Source organism: Vitis vinifera, chromosome 12 (assembly GCF_030704535.1).
Source record: "Vitis vinifera cultivar Pinot Noir 40024 chromosome 12, ASM3070453v1".
Lineage (NCBI taxonomy): Eukaryota > Viridiplantae > Streptophyta > Magnoliopsida > Vitales > Vitaceae > Vitis > Vitis vinifera.
In genome coordinates this window covers 5,802,989-5,824,363 of record NC_081816.1, presented here as the reverse complement: position 1 = coordinate 5,824,363, position 21,375 = coordinate 5,802,989, and the positions used below count along the sequence as shown (strand labels likewise).

The 21,375-nt window shown below is 33.3% G+C and overlaps 1 pseudogene; it reads right to left on the bottom strand.

Moving 5' to 3' along the window:
* Positions 1-118: 118 nt before the first annotated feature.
* Positions 119-14,245, bottom strand: LOC100267127 (cellulose synthase-like protein H1; annotated as a pseudogene).
* Positions 14,246-21,375: the final 7,130 nt, after the last annotated feature.

Sequence of the window (21,375 nt, the reverse complement as noted above, 5' to 3'; positions counted from 1 at the left end):
CAAGATAGAGACGAGAAGACAGTAAAATGGTGCATAGTTGTAAAATTTCTCTTACATTTAATTATTGTGATAATGCATGTCACAACAAATTTGATTAATACTTACGCTCTTCAGCAAAGTAAAGATTCCTCCATTTCAATTGACTTACTAGAAACTCTTTCTTTCTCTTGTAATGATGCAAGCAAGAAAAAGCAGTGCCAAAGCTGCTGACTTGCAAATGGTGGATGTGGGTATCCCGTATTTTCCTTTCCCAAACAGGCCTGTCAAAAATGGGAAGAAGCATAGCACTAGCCACACACTACATATTACTTCCCCTATTCTTGATTCAATCCCAACATGAGATGGTCCTATCGAGGCTGCAACCAGTGCCACCAGATGCAACAACGCAAGAGTAGTGGCCAGAACAAAAATCAGAGACTCATCAAAGGTGAACCGACCAGCATCCTTGTCATTGTCCTCCACAGGAGTAGTAGATTGGTCTTTTTTTGTAACTTCAAAGATGGTCTTCGACAATCCCAGGAGCTTCAGAATAACACTGAAAAATCCAAATAACCTAGCAGTCACTGTGGTTATTCTCCCCATCCTCAGGTTATTCCAGCATGCTCTGCTTGAAAGCCCAGCCCCACAGTATTCCAATAGTGTAAAAGTGGTAAGTGATAAAGAGAGATATCGGTATCAAACATAGCTGGCTCTTGGACCTGCATTATTGGGCATATTTTTGTTACATTACAAACTTTATAATTAACCTAAGAGCTTGAGATTTTAGGCTTGGTGACCAGGACTACAACCCCCCAACAATTTGAAGCTATTAATACAGTGTATATTTGGTTGCATCTTAGAACATTTTAAAGTAGAAATCATTTAGAATTTAAATTATTTTCAGCAAAATTAGAATTAATATGCTATGTGTGCATAATATAGCTAGCTAGTAGGACCATAAAATGATAACAAAACAAATGTTGGTGAAGTACTAATGCTAGGTATGCATAAAATGATAATAAAACAAAGGTTGGTGAAAAGCAAAAACAAAGCAAGACCTATATCTTAGAACACTAGCTATGTTGTGCAAGTGGAAGCTTCAATGGAAATATGCTAATGCAAGAACACAAAAATCAAATAATTCACACAGAGATACATGAGGTTTTTCGACTAATCATGTCTATATTAACATATGACAAATAACATTTCACTATACTATAGAAATTATTATAAATGATAAAAATAAATTAATTATTAGTTCAGTAAATATCTTATATTTTCTCATTCTTTGTATTTATACCTTAAATAATTAGTCCTCTTATTCCATCTAGTATCATTCACTCTTCCTCACATCTCTGGATAGTCTTCACAAACATATATTTATTTCATAACTTTTTCCTCTCATAATTTATAATATTTGTAGAGATATTTTCCAATGACTTTCCTTATTTTATAAAGAATATAATTATAATGACATATGAAATTAGAAAATATTCAATAAAATATTTTTTTAAAATAAATATATACTAATTAGAAATTTGAGACGTTTTCCAACCATCCTCACATTTGATCAAATTTTATTAAGTTATTCTTTCATTTATTTAAGATACACTCTTTTACAAAGCTTGTTTTAACCAAATCCTTATTTTATACCCAGCTTCCATGTGTACCACGCTCTTCTCGCATGTCACAATTGCCTTCGTGCACCATGATCTTGTCATGCGTCACGATCCTCATGCTTCTTGTATCACATTTTTATGAGAGAAACAATTGACTTTACCTTCAATAAAAATTAATTTCTTTTGTAATCCTTTTTTGTGTTCTATTCTTGTTGTCCTTCCAAAAATATTCAATCAAATCTTTGATACCACTTGTTGTGTCAATGTAAGCTTTAATCCAACTTTACCAAATGCCTTCTATTCTTCCTCACATTTCTATCTATTACATATATTCTTCATAAATTTATTTTTATCTCGTAACATTTTTTTCATCATGACTTATGCTATTTATCGAGATATTTTTAATAGTTCCCCTATTTCCATAAGGAATCCAATTATAATGACTTGAGCATAAAAAATATTCTATACAACATTTTTTTTAGAAAAAGAAATATATGTCAATTAAAAATTTGAGAGACTTTCCAATATCCTTACCTTGGGCAAGAAATGTGAGCGGGCCATGATGCAATATGCTGGCAAAGCAATATAACCAAGCTCAGGAATTGACCGTCGACCCCTAGAAAGAATCCACATGTATGCAAGACATTGGCGGAATTGGAGCTTGGCAGTAAGGGTGGCGATGAAAGGGCTGTTCTTGCTGAACTGGACCTCAAGGAGGCCGGTAGCCCATCTCTTCCGTTGGGTAAGTGAAACAGGCCCGCCTGAGGGTACGCACCCAAGAAATGCCGGTGGGTCACGCTGGCAGTATGTGGATCTCCAACCTTTTGCATGTATCCTCATACCTGTGAGAATGTCTTCTGCTGTGGTTCCATATAACCAGCCAATCTGATTACAAAACATCAGGCATCTAAAACCATTATACAGTGAGAATGCCTTAAAGTAGAGTTAATGCAGCTTTCAGTGAAGTTTTTTTTTTTTTTTTTTTTTTAAATTAAAAAAAATAAAAATAAAAATAAAAATAACGAAAATCCTTATTTACTGAAAAAAAGTATGAACTTAAGGTAAAAAAGGAAACGTGGATTTTATTCAAGGTACTACTCTTTTTGTCCTAAATATTTGCAACTCACCTTTGTACCCCAGCTAGTTCCATACTCATAGCTGCAAGTTGCAACTTGTTGGGCTGCCTCAACCCGATTCAAAAGATCATATGGACAATGGGAAATCCCGCTCAACCCGGATAAAATCCTTGCAGCTGTTGTGGTGAATTCCTTTGAATTTCCGAATGTTTTTTCTAATCTCTCATCAGTTAATTTTCCTACCAAGAAGTGGAAAATTGTATTGCATGCATAGTTTCATATAACATTTTAAGATCCCCCTAAGAAAATTAGAATGATATGTAAGACAAATAAATTGGCTGCATCACTTCTTCCTTTGATCTCCATCCTACCTTCTGGCCATAACCCATAGATAACTTTTCTTCGATGAAAACATCCCGTTCCACCATACATAGGTCCTTGAAGCCCTGCTATCCCACTTCCCACATACTGATCAGCAAACACATCAATTAATAAAAATAAAAAATGAAAGAGGCTTCTATTACGTGTGCTCTATAGTATGGAAGAGATCACTCTTCACTATTGAAATTTAGCATACCTTATACAAAACTACTAGCTGATTTCCAAATGGGTCGTCCTTTAGTCCATCATAGAAGGATTGTGGAGTCTGAACAAACTCGAGGTCTTGGCGTACATATCACAGTCTACGTTCAGCATGAAAGGAGCATTTGTCATAACTCCAGAGACTCTGGTCTGTTTATCATGAAACAATCAGGGGAAAAGAAGGAATATCAGTAATTATGCCACAATTCAAGGGGCTTCCTTACCAGAACATTCATGGCACCGGCTTTGTAATGGTGTGGATGCCTGGGATGCTTCTCTCTGGATACATAAACTAGATGTGGCAGTCCATCAGGGCGGGTCTCCTTGTTCTCCAATATAACCTACAAAGTCACCATTCATGGTTATAGAAATGTTGTCAAATACTTCCTTTATCACCACTCCCTAGCTCTCTCATGTTAACCAAATAGTTATAGCTTAAATTGGTTGCTTTTTTTTTTTTTTTTTTTTAAATACTAATCCATGGGCAAAATATTTATATAATCATTTTAATCTCATATGATTAGCCGCACGTGTTGCCTTTTTTTGATATATAATTAATAATGGTAATAATGAGTAAACATACCTTGATTATGGTCGGATGGTTTTCCCTTTCTACATTTGAGAAAGCCACGAACTCTGCAGAACTAAGCTCATACGACATTGACTTTAGGGTTGCATCTTCAATTTTTTGTCTAAGCTCTTCATATCTTTCCTAAAAGAGATGAAGATGAACAAAATTGTATAAGCACAAGGAAGATATCTGCAAAAGCTTTTATCAAAGCGTCACTGTACACTGATGAAGAGGAGATATATTTGGAGAAGTAACAGACTGGCTAGTGGAATTCTTTTCTGAAGAAGGTTTATGTATAAACAGAAAAGAAAAGTGTCAATACTTGTTGAGATATTATGATATATTCTAGGAAAGTAGTTGCTATTGTTTAGGATTGTTTCCTAAACTCACGGCATTGTTTAGGAATGTTTCCTAAACTCACGGTTTTCCCTTAATTAGGTTTGCTTGATGTACTATATATTTACATGGATGAATATCAATTAGGGTTAAGCTTTGACCCTTTAATCACACTTTACATGGTATCAGAGCACTAACATGCACACACAATAAAACAATGGCCGGCGACGATGAACAACCACCATTGCCGCCACCTAAAAGGGAGATGAATTCACCTTTTTTTCTCGGCACAGGAGACCGACCAGGCGACTTCATCACTCCCACTCGCTTACGCGGCGACAATTACGATGATTGGGCTTCCGATATTCAGTTGGCATTGGAGGCACGCCGCAAGTTCGTACGATATTTAAATCCCGAACAATGGAAAGCTCTTGCCGGCTTAATTGGTAATGCTCAAGTTCCGGATGACAGGTTGAATGGTAAGTTTGACACGAAGTCATGGATCATTGACACCGGGGCAACTCATCACGTGACCAGTGATTTATCTTGGTTATTTGATACTATAGCGTTGTTTGAGTGTCCGGTTGGCCTTCCTAATGGTGAATCTGTTGTTGCGACCCAATCCGGTTCCGTTCGTTTGTCGAATAACATCACTCTTAAAAACGTTCTTTATGTGCCGAAACTCAATTGCAATTTACTTTCGGTTTCACAATTGATTGATGACTTACATTGTATTGTCCAATTTAACTCTTATATGTGTGCTATAAAGGATCACACCAGGGAACTGATTGGAACGGGAGTTAGGCGAGATGGACTTTACTACTTCGGTGGAGCTGAAGGTGATTCGGTACAACATGTTTCTGTCCACAACGCAGCCTCCACTTTGGAGTTGTGGCACAAAAGGATGGGACATCCTTCAGAGAAAGTAGTGAAGTTACTTCCTCCAGTTAGCAATCTTAAGGGTAGTTTAAACAAAGCTTGTGAAATATGTTTTCGTGATAAGCATCCTAGAGACAAATTTCCTTTAAGTGACAATAAGACAACTAGAATTTTTGAGAAAATACATTGTGATTTGTGGGGCTCTTATAAACATGTCTCTTCTTGTGGAGCTCGTTATTTTTTAACTATTGTTGATGATTTCTCAAGAGCTGTGTGGATTTATTTGTTGGTCGATAAAACAGAAGTTTTTCGGATGTTTATGTCTTTTATTGCAATGGTAGATCGACAATTTTCTCAAATAGTGAAAGTTGTTCAAAGTGATAATGGTACGGAATTTAAATGCCTACTTGACTATTTTTCTGCAACTGGCATTTTATTCCAAACTTCTTGTGTGGGAACTCCACAACAAAATGGGAGGGTTGAGAGAAAACACAAGCATATTTTAAATGTGGGGAGGGCATTACGCTTTCAAGCAAATTTGCCTATTTATTTTTGGGGCGAAAGTGTTCTTGCCGCTGCTCATTTAATAAACCGCACTCCCTCTCCTTTGTTACACAATAAAACACCATTTGAAATCCTATTTGGCACCCCTCCTTCATATGCGGCAATTCACACCTTTGGTTGTCTTAGTTTTGCTCATGATCAAAAATCCAAAAGTGACAAATTTGCAAGTAGAAGTAGAAAATGTGTGTTTTTGGGTTACCCGTTTGGAAAGAAGGGGTGGAAGTTGTTTGATTTGGACACCAAGGAATTATTTGTTTCTCGTGATGTCAAGTTTTTTGAGGATGTTTTTCCGTTTGGTAACCTAGGTGCTGTGAATATTATTCCGGACAACATTGTGCCTACGGTAAATGTTGAAATTGATAGTGATTTTGCTGATTTTGTCGATGATGATGCTGATTTACCTAACCCACAAGCCCAAACACAAAATCCCAACCTCATCCAACCTGAACCCCAAGCCCACCAAGATCTTTCACCTGGGCCGGAAGTTGTTCCCACTGTTGGGCTTGATTCACTTGGGCTTGACAATACAAGCAATGGGCAGTCTGCTCCTATGGGAAAGGGAATGAGGGATAAATTTCCTTCGGTTCTATTACGAGATTTTGTTACTCATACGGTGGTTGCTGAAAGTCCATCTCCCGCCACTCCATCTCCACAGCATCCCTCAGGTACTCCTTATCCCATAGCACATTATATAAATTGTGACAATTTTTCTATACATTATCAAAAGTTTCTTGCAGCTATTATTTCGAGCAATGATCCTAAGTCATTTAAAGAGGCTATGAAAGATGTCGGTTGGCAAAAGTCAATGCATGAGGAGATTCGGGCTTTGGAGGAAAATGGTACGTGGACTCTTGAACCTCTTCCAAAGGGTAAGCGTGCTTTGGGAAGTCAGTGGGTTTACAGAACCAAGTACTTCTCAAACGGTGATATTGAAAGGCTCAAATCCAGATTAGTAGTTTTGGGGAATCATCAAGAAGCCGGTATTGATTATCATGAGACTTTTTCTCCAGTTGCCAAAATGACTACGGTGCGTGCTTTCTTGGCTATTGCGGCTTCGAAAAATTGGGAACTTCATCAGATGGATGTTCACAATGCCTTTTTGCATGGAGATCTTGAGGAGGAAGTGTATATGAAGCTACCCCCAGGATTTGAGAGTTCCGATCCGAACTTGGTTTGCAGGTTACGGAAATCACTTTATGGGTTGAAACAGGCTCCGAGATGTTGGTTTGCCAAGTTGGTCACGGCTCTCAAAGGATATGGTTTCTTACAATCCTACTCTGATTATTCTCTTTTTACTTACACTAAGGGCAATGTTCAAATAAATGTGCTAGTGTATGTCGACGATCTTATTATCTCTGGGAATGATTCCGCTGCACTTAAGACCTTTAAAGCCTTTCTCAGTGATTGTTTTAAGATGAAAGATCTTGGTGTTTTGAAGTATTTCCTCAGAATCGAGGTGGCCAGGAGTTCGGCTGGTTTGTTCTTGTGTCAACGCAAGTACACACTTGACATTGTATCGGAGGCCGGATTACTGGGAGCCAAGCCGTGTGGCTTCCCGATCGAGCAAAATCACAGATTAGGACTCGCAAATGGGGAGCTCTTGTCGAACCCTGAGTCCTATCACAGATTAGTAGGTCGACTCATTTATCTGGCAGTGACCCATCTAGATTTGGCCTACTCGGTTCATATATTATCTCAATTTATGCAGGAGCCTAGAATTGAGCATTGGGAGGCGGCTTTGAAAGTCGTTCGTTATTTGAAAGGTACTCCGGGTCAGGGTATCTTGTTACGTGCAGATAGTGATATGTCCCTGCAGGGTTGGTGTGATTCTGATTGGGCAGCATGTCCAGTCACTAGACGCTCTTTGTCTGGATGGCTTGTGTTTCTTGGGCAATCTCCTATTTCTTGGAAGACAAAGAAGCAACACACAGTTTCCCGCTCGTCTGCAGAAGCGAAATACCGAGCTATGGCAGCAGTTACTTGTGAGCTCAAATGGTTGAAGGGGTTGCTTCTGAGCTTGGGTGTGCACCACCCAAAGGCAATCAAGCTCTTTTGTGATAGTCAGTCAGCCCTTCATATGGCCAAAAATCCAGTATTTCATGAACGCACCAAACACATTGAGGTTGATTGTCACTTTGTTCGGGATGCGATAACAGATGGTTTGATTGCTCCGTCATATGTTCCTACTGTTACACAATTGGCCGATATTTTTACAAAGGCTCTTGGAAAGAAACAATTTGATTATCTTCTTGCCAAGTTGGGCATTTTTGAACCTCATGCTCCAACTTGAGGGAGGGTGTTGAGATATTATGATATATTCTAGGAAAGTAGTTGCTATTGTTTAGGATTGTTTCCTAAATGTTGAGATATTATGATATATTCTAAGAGCTATTGTTTAGGATTGTTTCCTAAATGTTGAGATATTATGATATATTCTAGGAGCTATTGTTTAGGATTGTTTCCTAAACTCACGGCATTGTTTAGGAATGTTTCCTAAACTCACGGTTTTCCCTTAATTAGGTTTGCTTGATGTACTATATATTTACATGGATGAATATCAATTAGGGTTAAGCTTTGACCCTTTAATCACACTTTACAATACTCAATATGCTGAAGGAAAAGAAAATTCCAAATTCCAAATCATCTGCATTTTAAGAATTGTAATTAAAAGTAAAGAAGCAAAAATTAAATTTCACCAAGTACCTATGGTTCATACTAGGAATAGTTTGCGTACCTTCATCTTTCTGTATTCTTGTAGGAACTCCATCGAATTATCATTCGATGATACCAACTCACTGGAAAAGTATCTAAAGGGAGCTCTAGTTTGAATACCATACTTCTTACAGAAAGGAACCCAAAGCTTAGAAAACTTAGATGCTTCAAGGAGAGCGTAGAAGGTGAGAGGGGAAGCTCCATCATCCGACACATAGCAAGAAAGCTTGTTAGCTGGATAGTCAACTGCCAGTAAGGAGAGGACAGTGTTTACAGTGATGATAGGGGGTTCCAGCATGGGATCTGTAGTTGTAACAAACATGTCCACTGGAGGAAGCTCATCAACTCTGTTCTGAAAATCAAGAGTATGGTCATATATGAAAATTGAAGGCAGAAAAAAACGCCAAAGTACATGAAGAGTTTTACTAAGAGAATTGTTGGATACCGATAACATTGTAGAAGGCGTTCAGGGTATGTTTTGTAGGACACAGGATTTCATTTGGAGCTCAAGTTAAGAACCCAAAGAAAGGTGAACCATGACTCACAGAGGAAGGCGACGAGCCAAGCGAAACCATTGTTTTTTAGGGAGAGGAGACGATAAGCAAGGAGACAGAGGAGAAGGAAGAAGATGGTAAGGTCCAAGGCTCTATGGAGTGTATTTTTCTGGAGGATTTTTTCATAGAGAGGTGAGATTGGTGCGGCCATTCGAGAATGGAGGAGGATACCTTAAGAGTTGCCGGGTTAGACAGGCTTTATAGTTGTGCTGGCCATTCCTTGCAGAGCAAACCCAACAGTAGTTTTTCAATTTTCCTCTTGTTTTTTCTCACTGGACATACTAGTGTAGTTTAATTAAACAGCCATATTCCTATTATTACTACTACAATATAAATGTGTGATGCATAATACACATTGATTTTATTCAACATATACCGCATGCATTCGTGGATTTCCCAGCTGTCCCTCCGACAGATATAATTAGTATTATTAGTCAATAGGACTCAATAAGGCTATTTAAAGTCAAGAATACCTAAAAGTTTATTTGGGTATGACTCTGAAAATGCTAAAACTACTTATTTTTAATATGTATTTGATTAAGTTTCAAAAACTATCTTTGAGAAATTTTAAAATCACATCTTATACAAAGATTTGGTAAAAGTTTTTCTAAAAATCACTTTTTTAATCATACATATATCATCAAGAACTTTTTTTATTTATTTATTGCCAAATATTAAATATTCATAAAAGTATTTACTATAAGAGTTTTCCTAACAAAGAACTATATAGGTCAAAATGATCCTTAAGAGTAAAAAAAAGTCAAAAGAAAAGTAAAAACAGTTTTCAATATAGTTCTCATCAATTTTATATCACAACTATTATATCTTGCTCCCTTAATTGTCTCTCTCATTGGTCATGACTTAATATTAATAAAAGTTAATATGTTAAATTTGATAGCTAATTTAAAAAAATTTAAGTTAATTTTATTAAGTAATCTTGATACTGAAAAATTAAGATTAAATGATAAGTTTTAAGTCATCAAATAAAGAAAATTTCATAAATTATTTTAGGTAATTAAATATTAATCTTTGAATTTAATCGACACCTTAATTTACGTCTCTTTGGACTGCAACTTCGAGGGTTCACCCCAGTTCCAATTGATGTGGGTAAGGTTTAAATGGGTTAGCTTGGTGCTTGGGTTAGAAAACCATCAACCATAAAATATTAATATTGCCACAGTTTAATCATTTAGACAACCCATGGAAACCCATATTTATACATTATTATTTATTTATTAACTTAAAATTATATTATTTATTGTTATATATATATATATATATATATATATATATATATATATATATATATACACATATAAAGTCTAATATTTCTCACTTTTGTAGGTCATGACTCTAATTGTTAGAATATTTTCGAATGTTGAAATTTTAGTTGGTCAGGTGTCATATACATTAAATCAATGGCTAAAGGACATGGTTTAAAACTTTGAGACATTTAAGTTGTAATATTTTATTTTATAATATATTTTATTTGATATAGACTTTAAAATAATTATCTTACTCAATAACTTGTAAGAACTGGAACCTCAATTGTATAGGACTTGGAGTGGATTAATAATTTTCGATCCAACCTTGAGTTAATTAGATGTGGTTTGGGTTGGACAAGTTGATAGTAGATTTGAAACAAATTAGTCTTCTAGCTCATCTAACTCATCCGAGTTATAATTATAATGTCTGTAGAACTTCCTTTGATATGGACATTTGTATTATAATCCAAGTTTTTTTTGTTGTAAAGTGTAATTAATTTAACAAAATGTTATTTGTAAAATAATTAAGACTGAGTTTACGTGTGTATCGTGCATGATAAAAAAATACAAGAGTTAATCAACATAAATTTGCAATTAATCATCTAGCTGCATGAAAGATTTGGAAAAATGAATGTGGAAGACAAAAGCATGCATGATCTTCAAGGTAACTCAAGATTGAATTATAGAAGCGTGGCAGGCAAATCCATGATGATATCGTTGAACATAATTCAGAAAAAAGAAAATTCATGTGGAAGAAACCATGGCTTAGAGATCATGTCAAGTGCAGTGGTCGTACTTTACGGCCACGTCCACAATACTCTTGACAGGTGTACCCTACCAAATTGACCCTGCAACCTGATTGTTATATTTTTCCCCAAAAGAACAAATAGGGGATACTGATGCTTTAGGGCGATAGAGATGGATAATTGGCCCATATGATAGAGTAAACTTGGTGTAAAGTCCACAATAGACGTAAATATCAGCCAAATTTTGCATGATTGCCGGCTGATGAAGCCGGTACATGCTCCCATTCAATTTCTTCCTTTTTGTGGAATGCATATTGATGTGACATTATCTTTATCCTAATTTATTCAATTAATCATGCATGTTTACAACTCTAATGTACAAGGAGTTTTGAAAATAACATAAAATATAAGAAAAATTGCATGTCAAAAAATATTCTCTTCAATCGTGTAGAGATGGCAATAAAATGGATTAGAGATGCTTATCCCTGTCTTATCTTATTTATTCAAAATATTTTTTATCATCATCTTGTTAAAAAAATTAAATAGGATATAAATTTTTCATACTCACCTTATCCTCTCCTATTAAACTTATATTGGAAACTTTTTTAGATTCTTTTTAAAAAAAAATTATTCACATTAAAATAAATATATTTTATAAATAATTAAAATATTATAATTTTTTATGACTTATTTTATTGAAAAGTATTTAAGAATAGGGAAAGTATAGAGGAGATGCAGAGAGATGGTCATTCGTGTGTCTCCATTGATCTAATGGTGAAACGAACTTCGATCATGATGAAATTTCAGGCAATGATAGTCTTTAGCACAGTGAACACTTCTAAGGAGTCAGATTTTCGATCCCACGGTTAGATTTTACGGTACATGTAGGGATGTGTTTTTCCTTAGACTTTTTTTGGGGTTTTTTGTTTTGCTTTTATTTATTTTCAAAAACTTCCATGAAAATGAGTGAGTTGTTGGGTGTAGCAAATCGTTATATAATTTTCATTTAGGTTGTTTTTGGAAACCCTAAATGTGTAAAATGATTTAGCTTTGCTTTAAAAATGTTAAATGAGATATAAATATCATAATTGTTGGTATTTAATTGTTATTCTTGTGGTAGAATTTACCAAATTCCCGCTCAACCCTGATAAAATCTTTACTGCTGTTCTGGTGAATTCCTTTGAATTTCCGAATGTTTTTTGTAATCCCTCATGATCAGTTAATTTTCCTGCCAAACAGTAGAAAAATTGCAATGCATGGTTTCATAGAATGACAGAAAACAAGAAGATATGTACAGTGAAGAATGACCATGAAAAATTTGATTTGCATACCACTTCTTCCTTTGATTTCCATCCTGCCATCTTGCCATAACCCATAGATAACTTTTCTTCGATGAAAACATCCCGTTCCAGAATACATAGGTCCTTGAAGCCCTGCTATCCCACTCCCCATATACTGTTTCAAACACATTAATTAAGAAGCAAAAAAGAAATTAGGCTTCTACATAAGCACAAGATTTTCGTAGGACTCGCTATCAAAAAAATATGCGCGTACGTGCTCTATAGTATGGAAGAGATTGCTCTTCACTATTGAAATTACCTTATACCACACTACTAGCTGATTTCCAAATAGGTCGTCCTTTAGTCCATCATAGAAGAGTTGTGGAGTCTGAACAAACCCGCATTCCTGTTCATTCTTGGAACCAAGGAGCAAACACATTTCGTGATGAAAAATCTGTGGATTGTTAGCGTACATATCACAGTCGACGTTCATCATGAAAGGAGCATTTGTCATAACTCCAGAGACCCTAGTCTGTTATCATGAAACAATCAGGGGAAAAAAGGGGATATCATTAATTATACCAATTGAAGGATCTTCTTTATTAAACAAAAAGGGATATCAGTAGTTATACCAATTCAAGGAGCTTCCTTACCAGAACATTCATAGCACTGGCTTTGTAATGGTGTGGATGGTTGGGATGCTTCTCTCTAGACACATAGACTAGATGTGGCAACCCTTCAGAGCGGCTTTCTTTGTTCAGCAATATAACCTACAAAGTCACCGTTCATGGTTATCGAAATATTGTCAAATGCTTCCTTTTCCACCACTCGTCCTCTCAGTGTTAACCTAAAAGTAACAGATTTTAAATTGGTTGCTTACTTTGATCTACAATTAACAAGGTAATAATAAGTAAATAACAGATGAGCTATATATGAACATACCTTGATTATGGTCGGATGGTTTCTTCTTTCTACATTTGAGAAAGCCACAAACTCTGCAGTACCAAGTTCATAAGGCTTTGAATTTAGAGTTGCATCTTCAATTTTTCGTGTAAGCTCTTTATATCGTTCCTAAAGGAGATGAAGATGAACAAAATTGTTTAAACGAAAGACAGATATGCAAAAGCTTTTATCAAAGCATCACTGTACCATGATGGAGAGGAGGCCAGTATGTTTGGAAAAGTAACTTACTAGCTAGCTAGTAGAATTCTTTACTGAAGAAGGTCTATATATAAATAGAAAAGAAAAGGATCGATATCCAATATACTAAAGGAAAAGGAAATTTCAAAATTCAAAATCATCTGCATTTTAACAATTGTAATTAAAATTATAGTAAAAATCATCTGAACTAATATAATTAATTTCCAGTATTAATGGTTCCTACTAGGAATCACGCACTTACCTTTATCTTTTTGTATTCTTGTAGGAACCCCATTGAATTATCATGGGATGATGCCAACTCGCTGGAAAAGTATCTAAAGGGAGCTCTAGTTTGAATACCATACTTACAGAAAGGAACCCAAAGCTTAGCAAACTTGGATGCTTCAAGGAGAACGAAGAAGGTGAGAGGGGAAGCCCCATCATTGGACACGTAGAAAGAAAGCTTGTTATCTGGATAGTAAACTGCCAGCAAGGAGAGGATTGTTGATGATAGGGGGTTCCAGCATGGGGTCTGCAATTGCCACAAACATGTCCACTGGAGGAAGCTCATCAACTCTCTCTGTTCAGAAATATCGCAAGTATGGTTGTATATAAAATTTGAAGGCAGAAAAAAACACCAAAGCGCATGAAGAGTTTTACTAAGAGAATTATTGGATACCGATAACATTGTAGAAGGCGTTCAGGGTATGTTTTGTAGGACACAGGATTCCATTTGGGGCTCAAGTTAAGAATCCAAATAAAGGCGAACCATGACTCACAGAGGAAGGCGAGGAGCCAAGTGAAGCCATTGTTTTTTAGGGAGAGGAGACGATAAGCAAGGAGAGAGAGGAGAAGGAAGAAGATGGTGAGTTCCAAGGCTCTATGGAGAGTGTTTTTCTGGGGAATTTTTTCGTAGAGAGGTTAGGAGATTGGTTTGGCCATTGGAAAATGGAGGAGGATACTTGTTGGACAAATGGTGTAGGCAGTTTGCGGAGGTGTTATTGCACTTACAGTTGTGCTGACCATTCCTTGCAAAACAAACCCAACAGTAGTTTTTCCTCTTGTTTTTTTCTCATTGGACATACAAGTATAGCCTTTACTTATATTGCTGCTACAATATAAATGTTTTATGTCCGATTACATCGATGTATTCAACATATATTAAGCGCATGCAATTTGGAGTTTTCTGGGGACAATTGACAAAATATGACAATATTACTATTACCGTTACATATTTGAAGGTCACATGGCCCGCTTTGTGTATGATATATGAAATTCAGAGCTTATTCTTTCCTTCATACTAAAGATTATTTTTAATTAAAAATCTAGAGAATCATTTTTTATATTAGGACTTGATTGACGTTTCCTTTGAAAATCATTTTTTATTATACAAATTGCCAAAATTAATGCTATGAAAAACTTTTTTTTTTTTTCAAATACTAAAGACCTGTTTGAGAACTTACAATTTTCAAAAAGGAAAAAAAAATTGAGAATAGTTCTCTGATATTATTTAGAACAAAAAACTATCTAGAAACTTGGTATATTCGCATTGCGTTTTTTGTATGTTTCCAAATTTAAAAAAAAATACAAATAAAAACTTTTATCTATAATGCTTTGTTTTCAATCCTTTCATGTTTGCATAACTATTTTTAAAACAATCCTTAGCAGATAAGTGAAAACAATTTAAAATAGTTAAAATATATATGTTTTCAAAAACACTTTCTTTTCATAACAAGTTTTTTTTTTAAAAAAACTACTTTCCATTAAAAATTTATGAAATGTATTTTCAATTCTAAAAAAACAATTTTTTGTTTTCGAATATAGTCCCAAATAGGCTATAAGTATCCATAATAGTATTTATTATACAAGTTTTACCACGAAAACCACTAAGACTAAAAAGACTTTTACCCAAATCACTGCCAAAAATATCCTTTCAAAGTACTAAAAAGAGTTGAAAGAAATCAATTTCCCTTAATTCATCTTGGCTCCCTTAATTGTCTATCTCATAGCTCATTACTTAATATTTAATGAAAGTTAATACTAAATTTAGTATCTATTTGGATATACTTCTTGTTTTATATTTTTTAAATAAAAAAAAAATAATAGTAACTTTTACATGAAGTACAAGAATTCTTAAAAGACTTACACAAAAAATGTAGTGGTTTTAAAAAAGGTATAAAAAAAATTAGGTATCAAAAAAGTTTATTACCTCAAAAGTTAAAATTGTTAAAGTGATTTTTAAGAACATAAAATAAATTTATACTTTTTGTACAAAATGTTTTACTTTTAAGGAGAAAAGAGCGTCCGGAAAAAATGCATGTGGGTGTGTGTATTGGACTGCTCAAGCTAAAATGGACAATTCTACATTGAAAGGGGATTGAACACTTGTCGAGAGGGAAGTAGGGGTCTCGCGTGCCCAAGGAGTCCAGGCCTATCAAGTAGGATTTAAAGTAACCCAATCTAGAAAATCTTCGTCAAGCATAGAGGTTCCTATGTTCCCAATTTTAACCTTCGTTTACAAAATAAAAGTTGATTCTTTTTTATTAATTTTAAGGGTTTTTCCTTTTGGATATATAAGTCTTTCACTGGGTCCTCCGTAGTTGGAGTATGGAATTAGGTTTTGAGAACATGTTAATGGACTGGAATAGGTAAACTATTTTAAATTAATTTTAGACATTCAACTTTTAGAGGAGAGTCTCCTTAGAACTTTACCTATAAAAGTCCCCCCACCCCAGCCCTTAGAATAAGAGAGAAAAATTATTCCATCCTTACTCTTGTGCCCATTGGTCTCGTGCTTCTGATGGCTCACTGTTGTGTTCCACATCTAACTAAATCCAAGCCACTGTTCCTTTACCTGTTACAATTCATCCAACCAACAATAGTAATTGTTGCCATCTATTATGTTTTAAATTTGTTTTATTTTTATTTCCCTTCATGACGCTTTGAGAAAATTCTTTCTCCTCTCATAATGCTCTATCTATTGTTTTATCTCTCAAACAACTTGTTTTCATTTTTGTTCAAAGTGTTCATCTGAACTACACTGCTCCAAAAACATCACCTTCCCACTTTTTGTTTTCGCTTTATGCATTTCATCATTTTTTTATAATATATTTATCTTTTTAGTTTGCTTTTCTTACTAAGATAAATTTTTCATTGTGGGTGTTCAATTGAACTACACCAGAATTAAGTTAAGCCTACAAAAAAACCTAAATAAGGTTAGTTCTCTATTATAATGATAATCTAAATTATACTATAGTTAAGTTTCATTTAGAAAGATCTTAATTAAGGTTAAGTTTCCCTTTCATCTACAAAGAACTTGATTATTATAACCTAAATTGTACTATGATTAAGTTTCATTTTAAAAGAACTTAAATGACATTAATTTTTATTTTATCAATAAATCTTAATTAGATGTTCATTTATTTGATCTCATGTTCAAAACCTAATAAAAACTCAACTACAAAAAAACCCCATAAAAAAAAAAACTACAAAAAACTCCTGCCAAAATCCCAACAAAAAATAAATGCAAAAAAAACAACTATAAAAACCTCTAGCCAAAAACAACATAGAAGTTTAAATGAAATTGTAAAAAATCACAATATATATATATATATATATATATAGATATATATATATATAGATAGAAAACCCTAATAAAAAACAACACCCAAAAAACCCTAATAAAAGCAACTACAAACCCTAACAAAAAAAAAGCTACGAAAAAAAAACCCAACTAAAAAACAAATGTAAAAAAAATTGCAATAAAAAACAGCTACAAAAAACCTCAACAAAAAATTTTAAAAAAAATGGAAAATGTAACAATCTTGAAGAAGGAAAAAAAAACATGGAAGAACTCAAATGGAGGATTTGACAATATTAAAGAAGAAAAAAAGATGAAAGAACTCTTGCAGCTAATTTTGTCCCTCGAGAGAGCTTAAACTTAAAAAATAAGCTAGGTATAAATTACGTATAGTGAAGAAATAGATTTGAATTAAATTAAAAAGAAAAAAACATAACATCAAGACAGTTATGAATTCTATCGTGTTTACCTTACTTGATCAAACAACCCAAAATTTAGTTAGCTATCAAAATCAATAACAATCGATTGATTTTATCTTTTTATAGTTTAGAGATGACTTCTAAACTCTTTTGGATTACCTTAATAAAGTCAACATGGGTGGGAAAAGTTGTGGCTAAAGCAATTGTAGCAGCTCCAGCACCCATTGATTTTAATCTTTCTAACATTTAACTTATAACCGACCTTCCTCCTTCCAAATTGAATCCCTAAAAAGTATTAATTAAAGTGAAGGGTTTCTTCAAATAATAAGGAGTTATGTCAACTATTCAATCAAATAATATTGAGTATGTTTCCCTTCTCTTCTCAAAAAAAATAAGGGAAAAGTTTATATCTCAATGAATCCCATGTAGAGATATTGATAATACACATAGAGTTAATGGTATTTCATAACTAATTGACTAAGCAACATCTCGTATACCACAAGTACAAATATTTAAATTTGATATTTTTAGATACTTTTTTAAACCCATTGTTGATATTAACTAGTAGTCCAAAATTTGCATCCATTATAACAATTATTTACTTGGGATGTTGGGATCTCTTTATTTTATACATATTTGTTCTTAAGTTTTTTGAAATATTCTTTGTCTACCAGATGTCAAGAATTAATTATACCACATTCCTATATATAGTATGTATATTGTGAAAAATATTATTTGACTTTAACCCTTCTTTGACATCCATTTTAAATGTATATCCCATTTTTGCATGGTGGGGTTATGAAAATCAATAAGAAGTGTCTGGACGTATTGTATGTGTCCATTGACATTTAACTTAATTTTAAGAAGGTACAATAGGCATTGCTTTGAATTTGGAATGAAATAATGTCGTTGTATTAATAGGTGATGGTTTGAGGGTAATTTGGTATAAAAATGATTAATTACGAGGGCTTCTTTTGCCCATTTTAACCAAATATTCCTTAATAATAATATAATATAAATTAAAGAACCACAAAACTCACCTCTGTTAAATCCAGAATTTTAAATTTTCTCTATTTTCCTTCATTCACTAACCAAATGGAATATTTCGTTTTAGTGTTTCCTGTGTTTTATAAATTTGTTGAAGTTGTTTTTGCAATTCCAAATTTTAAATTTTCTTCCATTTTCTCTATTCTAACCATACGGGAAGATTTGGTTTTAGTGTTTTCTTCTTCCTTTTTTTCTAAAAAACAAATTTGTTAACATTGGTCTTTTTTTTTAATTACCTTCTAGAGGCAAAATATAGTGCAATTCTAGAAATTTTTTAAATTTTCTTTCTTTTTTCCTATTCTTTAACTTAACGGAATATTTGGTTTTAGTTTTTTTTTTTTTTTCACAGATATGTTAAATTGTTTGCTTTTTAGTTGCTTAAAACAAGAATGGAAATAACTATATGTTTGTTGATTTTGTTCTACCAAATAGTTGTCTTAGTAATGGTTGATTAGATCATTTAATTTTCGCTTGCATGAAAAATTTGGTATTAGTTTGGATAAACTAAATATTTTATTATTTTAAAGTCCTAAAAACTTTTATATATAAAAGTAAAATATTTTGTAGGGGTGGTAATTTGTGTTGATTGGTCATGTTTGTATTGTGTCAAAGTTTAGGTATTTTAATATATAACTCAACCCAAACCCGATATAAATAATAATCATGTCAAAAACATAAACTCAAATAATACCTAATAATTAAATAGGTAACAAGTTTAACAACCCATTTAACCTATTTAATAATTAGTTTTCCTATATAATAATTATATTGAGTTAAGTTGTCCATATGTTTATATGATTAATATTTCAATTAAATATATTTATGATTCAATTGATCTATTTATTTAAAAATAAATTTAAAATAAATCAAATATAAGTTAAATAGTTTTAAGATATAATTAAATTAATAGCAAGATTATTAAATGGAACAAATTCATGTTATGCAAGTTAATCCAAAAATTACCTATTTATTAAATGAGTTTAACAAGTCAATACGAATTTGATCCAAACCAGTGAAATATATGTTGGGTTCGGATTATGTTAGTAAATCATATCAAACTTTGTCACCCATAATATTTTCTATAAAATGTATGTATTTAATTTATATAGTTAAAAATCACTTTTAAGAATTTTTAAATTTAAGGTCATAAAAAGATTTTATATTTGAATTTTTTTAGACTGTTTTTAAATCATTGCTTTCCATAAACCTTTAAGAATTATTATATCTTTTATAAAAGTTACTCGTTTTTTTTTAATTTTAAAATAGAGAAAATAGGTACCACATAGATTTGAACATGCTTTTCTTTTGTCTCCTAGATTGTCTAAACTGCCAATTGGAGCCTACAACCCTGTTAATATTTACAACATAGGATTGAAAACCGTCTTTCCTGTGTTTTCCTCCCATTTTCTCAACAATCAAACCGAGCCCGGTTTGTAACACAAACATGAAGTTATTGCATTCTAAAACTTTCTTTTAGTTCAATGTTTTGGCTTAATACTATGATTCTTTTTTTGGCTCTCTCTCTTTCCTTGGATTTGGCTCAATAAATCAGTCTTTGCAATCACACAATTCAAGGTGAGACCTCCTGCCCCCATCGACCACAAAACCTCTGATCATCAAGCTAGAGAAAGGGAAAGAGACTCCACAAATAAAACAAACATTGGCCTTAAGAAGAAATGTTTTTGGGCACATATATTTCTAAATTAGTATTGTTGCCCGAATTTTCATTGTCTCCTTTTTACCATGAAAGTCACTCACTAGTGCCTAAAATTCAAGGTCTAAGGTATCAAAATATTAATGTTATGTTTGGCTCTCGCAAAATTTTGAGGAAACTGAGAGGAAAAGAAAATAAAAAGGAAAAATAAAATAAAAGAAAAAGTAAAAAAAAAAAAATTCAAAGTCAAATTATTTTTATATCTTATTTCATTCATAACTTGACACAAAAAACTTGTCAATGAAGCAGTCAAATTAGGATTCTTGAGTATCTTTGAAGGTAATTCAATTTTTTTTTTATCAATTATATATATTAATGACTTAGGATGTTGTTAAATACACTTATTTTTTCTCTCCCTACACCTGCTCTTTCTTTTTTATTTTTCTCAATAAAGTAGCTAGGTGTGAAGGGAGGAATGGTGGATGTGTCTAGCTACTAACCCTCGACCTAAATCAAATAGGAAAATGTTTTTACATGTTTTACTCCTTGTCAATTATTATCATGCTTAGATAAAGCATTACCAAAATAGAATATCATTTCACCTTGGGTAGGTAGTGATTGTAGGGTTTCAAAGATGAACCACATGAAACAATATTCATTACACGACAATAATTATGGCAACTGCAATTGCACAAGGAGGTTGATTTCTATCTCTCCATACATACATACATACATACATACATATTGGATTAACTACACACTTGAGCTTTTTATCATTTGGTAAAAACCGAGTCTAATACCACTTGATCTTAATCCCTGTCGGTGATTTTTAAAACCAATTTTCTTTTCTAAAAGATAATATCAAAAATCCTTATAGGATTAATTACACTCCTAAGTTTTTTATCATAGGAGGGAACTAATTTCTTTTCGTATTAGCTTGTTGATATGTAAGGTTTAGTTGGCAATTTTGCTATATTTTTTATTGATTGGATGTGACATATTTCTTTACATCTTATAACCTTCTATTTAACTTCGGACTACTTTAAAGCTAACCTCAAACCATTTCAAAATCATTGTCTTTTTAAGTGTGTATGCATCTAAAGTTGATAAAACTTATAGAATAACTAAAATATGAAATTAGGATGAAAAGAAAGGAGAAAAACTCGAAATATTGCAAAAATAAAGAGATAATTAAGGGCATTAAGAATGGAGAAAAACTCAAAATATTGCAAAAATAAAGAGATAATTAAGGGCAAGCATTCAAATACCCAAGAGGGCATTTAAATGTCCTAAGAGGCAACCTTAGGCCCACAAGCACCACCACCATGAACCACACCCATCCCCTCCCACCCCGTTATTCATGAGCATTCAA